The sequence below is a fragment of the Tyto alba genome, unplaced genomic scaffold (assembly GCF_018691265.1).
Source record: "Tyto alba isolate M040663 unplaced genomic scaffold, T.alba_DEE_v4.0 Super-Scaffold_42, whole genome shotgun sequence".
In the NCBI taxonomy this organism is placed as follows: Eukaryota; Metazoa; Chordata; class Aves; order Strigiformes; family Tytonidae; genus Tyto; species Tyto alba.
The window spans coordinates 13,052,010-13,058,534 of record NW_024881318.1 but is presented as its reverse complement, the minus strand read 5'-3'; the positions used below and the strand labels follow the sequence as shown (position 1 = coordinate 13,058,534).

Below are 6,525 nucleotides of genomic sequence, written 5' to 3'. Positions count from 1 at the left end.
AGGTGACTACACCCACGAGTTCACAAAAGTGTAGAATGTTTTGGGTCAGAAGGGACCTGTGGGTTGGAAGGGACCTTTAATGATGATCTAGTCCAGCCCTTCCCCTCAAGTTCTTTAAGACCTGGCTGGGGAAACTTACGGCTTCATGGAGATAATTTTAATCTTTGGAAATTTTAAGAGGCTGGAAGCATGCCACTGTTTGAGCAGGGCACAGAGGGGCGACCAGATACCTGCGGACTACTTTTCTTGATGTTATAGGCAAAATAACGGAAAACTGGCAATGGACTTGATTAATAAAGAATTCAAGGCTAGATATAAGGTTAATGCCAGGCAACAGGGTTGCATGGAAAGGAAATCTGTTTAACAAAACCCTATTTAATTCTTAGAGATTAGATTGGTACAGTTAACAGTAGGCACACCACAGAATTAAATCAGGGAGTATGACAGAACAAACTCAGTACTCACCATTAGCAGAGCACGCACTACACAGATTGACTGTGAACATCCTCCCTGAAACAGGTGTTTATACAGAGGTTCTGCAGGATCAGTATCAGACTCAGATGTGCTGAACTGTCTCAGCAGTCTGGAAATAACTACAAAATGATCACAGGTAAAATGTTTTGCGAAAAAAGTTGAAGGAATGGAAAAAACCAATGGGGTTAATGTGGTTGTACACAGGAAATTCAGATTCTGGCCACATGAAAATGCATCACCTTTTTCATACAGCCAAATTACAAGGTGTGAGAAAACTTGGACCAAGAGCTGCAGGGGGCACCTACATAAGAGGATCTGTCTCCAGGCACGCACTGACTCCAAAGGATGATCTAGCAGTCCAACATGAATTCCCAGGATGATGCTGACACATGAGAGACTAATGTAGCCCATGGATGTTGGGAATTTTAATGGCCTGGGCTGTATGAAGGCTAGACACAATGGTATCATTACCCTTCCTGCCTTCAGTATCGTGAATGGCATCCATACCAGAAGGGCTTGCTTCCACAACTGAAACGTCAACCCTTTCAATTACAATTGTTGCTGAGGTCCTGCTTCTGCATGTGTATTAACACAATCTAATGCACTGGATCACACTTCTAGATAGCATATTTATGAGTTTCACCCCAAGTTCAGATGCAGCAGCAATCCCTGGTATGCCCAAGGCTAACATCTCTTGAGGCAACTCCACTTTGCATCCAAGATTTTCAATTGTTCCACTATAACCAGAGAGTATTCCTAATTCCCTGCAAACTCAACTCAAACCTGAAAGTCAAGCTTGGTTTCTTCGTGCAGAGCCTCTCCCTTACAGAGTCTGTGTATGACTGGATTACATTGTCTCGCTGAGACTACTGGAGTACGTTTTGAAGAAAGGTTCTGCTGTTGATGCAGGTGTCACGAGTTAAGGCTGTGAGAACAGTTTGCAGAGAAAAGCAGTATTTTTATTAGACCCAGTTATGTAACTGGGCAAAAAAACAGGCACAAATAAAATAAAAACTTCAGGCTAAATTGTGAAAAACTGATCTGAGCTTCAGCTCAGTTGGACCAATTGTCCAGTGAGTCTGAGGGGCAATGGTTGGTAGTGTGGAAAGTAGAAGAGAAGGAAGATGTACTGCAGTCCAAGCCTGTGAAGAATAGATGGTTTTCTTTTGTTGCTGTAACACAGAAGTAGAGCAGACTTCTGAACCAGGAACAGGGTGATATTCTGAACACATGCGATTTTCCCCCATTCCCAAATGTGACCGGCAAGTAGAACACCAAAGTGCCAGAACGGTGTTTTCCAGTTTGTGGCATGTGGACTGCAGGCTATTTAAGAAATCTGCAGGAGGTGACGGAGAAAAGCAAGCCTGGAGTAAGCTTAAACATACGGTCCAGTGGGATTTGCACCTGCACTGGATTATTCTTTAGTAGTTGGAAAACTGAAAAGGTCGCAAATCTTTGTAACAGCAGATAAAGTCCTGACACAGGTAGTAGGCAGAATTTGCTGTCAGGCCTGGTCAAACCTTCACCATGTTTAGTGCAGGGTCTCCTCTCCAAGCCTGATGTACTGGATATTTGGAGTGACGGTCTATGTCCCTGAGCTGCCATCAGTTTATTCCTTTAGGTTCCCCCTGGAAGCGCTGGCAGTGAAATATGATGTTTTCTCATTTATATGTACTCTGTGTACAGCAGAGGGGAGTCTACAATGCTTTTGTCCTGGTATCCTTGTTTAATTTTCTCCTATTCCAAATGCTCCTGGGCTGGATTCTGTGTGATATTCAGCGACATGCTCCAGCTGGCACCACACCATCTGACTGCAGCATCCCAAGAGCTCGCAGCCTTTGTTGTTTTGTGCTGCACATCAGATATCCATCTTGATTAGCAAAGAATTGCCAAGTCATGATGAAAGAATGCTAATAATACTGATTAGATCTGCACAGATTATGGAGCTGCAGACATGTTTGTCAGAAAGCTCGTGAAACTTTGTTTAGAGTTATAATGAATTCCCTCCCCCCAATAGTAATAAAGCAAAATATCAGCAGCTGCCTGAAGAAAATCAACACTACCTGTGCACTGTTTGGTCTGAATTTCAATTTAGCTCTAACAGACCTTCTATCTTATTGGGAAAACATGGAAATAGGGAGGTCTTGCTGCTTCTGAGAAGTAGGAACTGTCGTAGCTCCTGCCCATCTATATATTAAATATCAAGGTCAGTCCCAGACACAAGCCACTTAAATCTGTCTATTCTGTCCTAGCAGAGAAGGCAGAAGCATGAACAAGACTGAATAATTTTCACATATTGCTTAGGGCAAAATGAGATTTGATGCCCTCTCTACTTATGTGGAGAGTATGGGGTCAAGGGACAGAGGATGACCGAACAGCAGTAAAGAAAATAAGGCCAAAGAAAACATCAACAACCATTATCACTGGAGGCACCAGGGGCTGAACTGTCTGCTGTCTGGTGCACCCATCACCTTCCTCAACACTGTCTGCTCAGCAGAGTGCCAAACAGGGACCGATTTCCACATAGGTTAAGCAAGTTACACCTTAAAATGACAGGCTCTAAAAAGAAGGGATGCCAGAAGGGTACAACCACTGCATTTTGGGCAACCAGAGGTGATGTACAGGGTGGGAAAAATGCACAGCAAGAAAAAGCCTAAAGGGAAAAAGTTATTTTTTTTTCCTGGCTTACAACCTGAAACTCCTCTCTTGGGGAGTCAAGCAACCTTCCTGTCTTGCCATCTGTCCTGTCACAGTTCAGTTGAAGTTGCCAGAAGCTGCACTGAGTGCTCTGACATACCTCTGCTGTGCCAACCCCTTGCTGTTCTCCATTAGTCCCTAGCACACTCTCCTTGCCCTTTTCCTCCCGTGGTGCAGCTATCCTTAGTTCTGGGATTCTTTCATGTCAATGGAGGCTGTGTCCAGTTAACATTTAAAATAAATGAACGTTAAGTGCAGAATTGGTTCCCATTTCCAGACTGCTCAGGTGTTGGTCTCAGCAACTGTGGAGAGAGAAGGTGATGGAGCCTTTTTATTCTGTAGTCATGCAGACTGTGTAGGTTATCAAATAGGTCTGGGATAAAGCCCCCCCATGAGAACAGTAACTAGAGACGTAACAAGGGAGCTCTAGAAAGCCCAGAACTCGTATTGGCTCAGCTTGGTCACTGGCACCGAAGCACCAAACGTAATGAACTTAATCTGTCAGCCCAAACAGGCTTTAATCTGTGGCATAAACCACTCATGATCAGTCCCGCCAAAACCCCGCAGGGCAGAAAATAAAAGCCACTTTAAGAAGGAAAGCCTGAAAACGAAAAGTTCCTGGTTCGCACCGCTCCTTCCGCCGGCAACAGAGGCGCTGAGCCGCGACTCCCAACAGCCGCGCCTGACAGAGCGCGTCAACCCCGCACGCCGCGAAGCCAGGAGCCTGCCCCCGGGGCCTCCCGCGGCGGCGAACCAGCGCTGAGGGCCGGTGAGAGCCGCCCAGAGCGCCGGTGGCCGCCTCCGCCCCTCAGGCCGCCGTTTTCCCGCCGCCCCCTCAGAGCGGCCGCCCCCCCGCCCCTTTCCGCCGCGGTCACGTGGTGCCGCGGTAGACGGAAGAGCGGTTGTGTGAGGGGCGAGGCGGGTGCTGTGTGTATGCGTGCCCGTCGCGTCACGTGACGTGGCGGAGGAGCGGCCTCGCGCGCGCGTGGAGGAGGAGGAGGAGGAGGAGCAGGAGGAGCAGGAGGAAGAAGCGAGCGAGGCAGGCAGGCAGGCTGGCGGTCACGTGACGGTCACGTGACGCTGGTGGGCGCCGCGCGCCGCCGCCGCCGCTACTGCTGCTTTGTGAGCACATTGGGCAGGTACCGCGCGGGGGACCGGGGCCGCGCGCGACCGCGGGGGGGTGGGAGTTGGGGGGAAGGTTCGGGCATGGGGGGGTTGTGAGGTGATGGTCCCGCGCGCCCCGGCGGCGGCCCGGCGCCCCTCCCTCGCCCAGCGGCCCGGGGGTGGCCGTTGCCGCCTCAGCGGCCGGAGGCCCCGGGACGGGCTCGTCACCCCCCCGCCCCGCCGCCTCCCGGGGCCGGTTCCCCGTCCCCGGTGGGAGCTTTTTGTCCGGCGGCGGGTGCCTGCCGCCCCTTCCCGGCCGCGGAGGGGTTGGAGGAGGAGTGTATGTGTGTGTGGGGAGCTGGCTCTGCCCTACTTTTCCTGACAGCCGCCCCGGGGAAGCTTCGCCCTGCCCTAGATTGCCGCCCCCCCCCCCCTCCGCCCCTCTCCTCAGGGCCGCGGGTAGGGGCCGCTGAGTAGGCCGCGGCTGCGAGCAGCTCCCGCCCGGGCTCCTGTGGGTAGGGGGAGCCCACCCGACCCCCAGCGGGTGCCGGGAGAGGTGGGTTACCTTTCCGCCCTCTTCTGCGTGGGGGAGCGGGTCGCTGCACCTCATCCCCCTTGTTTCTCACCTCGCAGCCCGCTGTTTCTCTCCGAGCGAGCTCGTGCCTCTGGCGCTTTGGGCTGGGGGTGTGAGGAAAGGGGGGGGGTTGCAGCTAGACCATGTAGAGAAGGAGTGGGGCTGGTGGAGAGGGGCGTGCCTTTGGGCCCCTTCCTAGTCTTGAGTCAGGCCAAAGGAGGGCTGGCAGCACAGGAAGGGAACAAGTGGGTGAATAACTATTGGTTTGTGCGTTGTGTAGGGTTTTACTTCCATGTTGTCTTAACGTATCTCCTTCCTGGGTGCTCCCTCGCTGGTAGGGGGTGGGGTAGGGCAGCCGTGTCACGGTCACAGCTACAGAATTCACTGACAATAACATCTTGGTAGCAACAGTAGGTTACTTGAGGACATGGCAATGAATGAACCGTTCTTTCTGTTAACCTTCTCTACCTAGTCCTTCCTCACCCCCGATTACTCGTGGCTGTTCAGAATTGGAAGTCAGGGCCGGGCTTTGCTATTGGCTTGGCTTATGTTGCATTTAAAAGCAAACAAACAAAAAAAGCTCTTCTGCGATTGCTGTTGTTGCTGAAGAAAATTGCAGCAGGAAAGTGAACTGGTAGAAACCCTTCTGCAAGAAACTGGATATAGAAAGGGACCTCGTTCACCTTTGAGCCTGATGGCAAGGCTCTGAAGTCTGTGATGTGAAACATTTAAAAATATGTGCTGAAATGTCTGCAGTGCTGTTGAATGCCACCTGGGAGCTGCTCCATGTGAACCTGGTTTGAAGCTTCTCTTGTAGGTGTGTTAACGTCAGAGCATGGACGTGCAGAGCCCTCTTGGTTATGTTCAAAAGGACATGCAGTCTTCTGGAGCAGAAACTTTGGGTTTGGAGTGGAGCTATGTAAGGGGAAGCTCACGAGGGCCAGCTCGCTTCATCCCTTGCTACCAAGCAGCAATTGGTCCCTAGTCACCTCAGATTGAGTAAATGCTGAATGCTTATAATACAGCAGTAGATCAAGGTGATAGCATCTGGGCCTGTGGCGGCTGGTGAAGCAGAGGGGCTGTCCTGGTGTAGGAGCAGCTGTTTTTTTCAAGAAGAGAAATTGGAGCTGGATGTGTGTGAAGGGAAGGGAGGGGGGAGGATGTGCAGGCCCAGAGGAGGAGTGCTTGCCATTGAAACGGAGCCCTTTACAACAAACAGCAACAACTCAGCCTTCTGAGGCTTTGCTTTTTTCATATTTACCAGACCCTTTTAGCAATTCCCTTGGTTATATCACGTTCTCTAGTGGAATCTGGGTTTGGATTCCTACCTGGCTGACTCAGTATTTATAGCTGGGCCCAATCTCTCTGTGGTGGTTTGACCTGACTTGTTTAAAGAATTTATTTTTAACCTTATACTAGGTAAATTGAAAGCAAGCAAGGCTAAATCACTTTCCAGCATTAATGATGTTTTGGGACTCCTGGAGGGTTACATGGAGAAACTGGATTAACTGGTGTAAACCAATTTTGATGCAGAGTCTGGAAAATGAGCCAGCTTTTGTGTTTATAACCTCAACAATCTTGGTAACTTGAGGGAGGGAGGAGTGGGAATTGGGCAAGCTCTATTCTGCTTTGTTCTAGTTGCAGTTTTATCAGCGTATTGATTTTTAAAAGTGTTT

General features: G+C 50.2%; 1 protein-coding gene and 1 long non-coding RNA gene across 3 annotated transcripts in view; one reads left to right on the top strand and one right to left on the bottom strand.

Moving 5' to 3' along the window:
* Positions 1–3,128: 3,128 nt before the first annotated feature.
* LOC122154647 lies at positions 3,129–5,300 on the bottom strand. Of its 2 annotated transcripts, none has more exons than XR_006166681.1 (2): positions 4,841–5,300; positions 3,129–3,473 (listed from the first exon to the last, which is right to left on the bottom strand). It is a non-coding gene; the product is annotated as an uncharacterized LOC122154647 (long non-coding RNA). The 2 variants fall into 2 exon arrangements; XR_006166680.1 differs by having other exon boundaries at positions 4,902–5,300.
* Positions 4,207–6,525, top strand: part of UBAP2 (ubiquitin associated protein 2) — a 113,405-nt gene continuing 111,086 nt past the window's right edge. Inside the window, 1 exon segment of the mRNA XM_042804735.1 lies at positions 4,207–4,310. The gene's annotated coding sequence lies outside the window, so the exon portion shown is untranslated.